This window comes from Callospermophilus lateralis, chromosome 2, assembly GCF_048772815.1.
Source record: "Callospermophilus lateralis isolate mCalLat2 chromosome 2, mCalLat2.hap1, whole genome shotgun sequence".
In the NCBI taxonomy this organism is placed as follows: Eukaryota; Metazoa; Chordata; class Mammalia; order Rodentia; family Sciuridae; genus Callospermophilus; species Callospermophilus lateralis.
Genome location: NC_135306.1, coordinates 37,162,715 through 37,164,961, shown reverse-complemented (window position 1 = coordinate 37,164,961; position 2,247 = coordinate 37,162,715). Strand labels below are relative to the sequence as shown.

The 2,247-nt window shown below is 39.7% G+C and overlaps 1 pseudogene; it reads right to left on the bottom strand.

Annotated features, from left to right (window-relative positions):
- Positions 1-809: 809 nt before the first annotated feature.
- LOC143390864 (hepatoma-derived growth factor-related protein 3 pseudogene) lies at positions 810-1,406 on the bottom strand (annotated as a pseudogene).
- Between the last annotated feature and the right edge of the window lie 841 nt (positions 1,407-2,247).

Genomic DNA, 2,247 nt, shown 5'->3' with positions numbered 1-2,247 from the left:
TATTTTAAAATTCTCTACTTAAAAGTCAGTGCTTTGTCTGGTTTCCTGCTGGGCTGCTGGTGAGTCCAGCCTTAAAACGTAAAGTATTCACCTTGCGTAATTAGCTCAAATTGTGTTGCAATTTGGAAAAAAAAAATATAAATCATTGCCTTTTTTCTGAAGTAACACAAAAAGACTCACTAACTTCACATATAGAAACAATTTGTTTCTATATGTGAAACATAATGACTTGAGTTTTGAGAAGTATAAGCTGACAACTAGCTATTTCTAATACAGAATAGATGTATAATATGGTTAAAACTTTACACAGGGCCTCGTAACTGAAGGGCAATTTTAATTTCATTTTTGATATACCAACATTATGTGTCTAGGAATTACTTCCTGGGTTCTGTCAAAAAGAAGAAATCCCATCCTTAAATATTATGGAGTGGTCATCTAAAATAATGCTAATTAATATGTAACCAAGTGTTTGGTGGTGTGTGTGGGGGTAAAGGCAGAAAAATGATGAACAAAGCTGTCTTGGTAAAAGGATCCTAGATGTGTAAGTCTGTGCAAAAATCTTGATAATTCTTAGTGATTAAGGGCAACTTCATGCAACCAAATAACATGAGATTAAATCAATAACCTTTTAAAAAAGGTTAAAATGTCTTTTTTCCCAACAAAACAAAGAGGAATGTGAATAATGTAATACAAACTGGGTTCTGTCAATGACAACAAGGGCTATGTGATGGTTCATATCAAATCCAAGAATACTAGACAACATTTAACCTTCTGTGGTTTCTCTTAATATGCAGCATTCATTAGGGTATTTAGGTTCCTTCACGGGTTTTCTGCAAATATGAAGTGGTTCTTGTGTCATTGTCAGCATCTCCATCCTCAGAGCTGTTTTTGTTTTCTTCTTTGCAGTCTTTACCATCTGCATCTCCTGGAGATTTCCGGGATTGTTTAGAGGATTTTGATGTATGTGAGTTTTTCCCTTTGGAGTCCCCTTTTTCATTTTTTCTTTTACCTCTCTCATCTTCTACTCTGCGGCCTTCTTCCTCACTGCTTGCATCTGCAGTGTTTCCACCTTCTCCCTCAGTTTCTGAGGAGCTCTGTGCCGAATTGCCAGGTATCTAGTAAACCTGACACCTGGGTTATTTTCTATGTCCCACAATCCTTCATCAAATCCTTTCCGTTTGCTTGACTTCCCAAACTTGTCTTTCTATTCCTTCTATGGAAAAAGGTCGTTGGGACCTAGAAACACAGTTTCATGAGTGCCAAAAAAGAAGACAGGATACTTGTTTGCTGGAGGCTTCATCGCTCCCTCTGGGAGTTCATCAATCTGCACCTGCGTGCGGGTAGCCCTTCACCTTGGCAAAGACCAGGTTGCCTGCTTTGTATTCCCTGGTCCGCGGATGGGCCATCCGGACACTCCCATCCCTGGTGGTCCTTGGTGGCCCCCTCTGGCCAAGCTGTGCTGCATTCCCCATCCCTGCCCCGGCCCTGGCCTCAAAATATCTTGTTATCATGTAATCACTCTTCTTCTTGCGTTGATGTGAGGTGATACAATGCCCACATCATGGGGTGAAGTATTAAAAATAAAGGGATCGATGGGCCTGGTGGCACCACCTGTAATCCCAGCTAATTGGAAAGCTGAGGCAGGAGGATGGCAATACAAGTCTAGCTTCTGCAATTTAGTAAGACTCCATCTCAAGATAAAAATAAAAAAGGACTGTGAACATAGTTCAGTGGCAGAGAACTTGTCTAGCATGAATGAAGTTCCAAGTTTGATCCTAAGTATTATCAAAAAAATAAATGGATTAAATAATCCAATCAAAATGCAGATTGTCACACTGAATTTAAAAACAAAAAACGAGACCCAGCATTATGCTAAGGAGATATACAACAGACAAAGATGCAATATGTTGAAAGTAAAAGGATAGAAGAGAAGCAATACAGACTACTCCAATCCTTAAGGGAGGGGTAAGGGTCTGATTGAGAGAAGCATTTATGGATTCATGGGAAACAGTTCTTCTTCCATACTTGGAAGAGCTTCCCAACCATGTCATGCTTTGTACAAAACAAACTTGAGAATGCTGCAGACCCAACCTACTGTTTGATTGGGTAAGGCCTAAATAGTAGTGTAGGATTTGGGCTGGGGTGGAATGAGGGGTGGCTCTCTGCTCTAAATCTTCACTACTAAGCTAATTTGATTTATCCAAGCACTAGGAATCTGAAAACCAATGAAGAACAGTCTCAAGTATG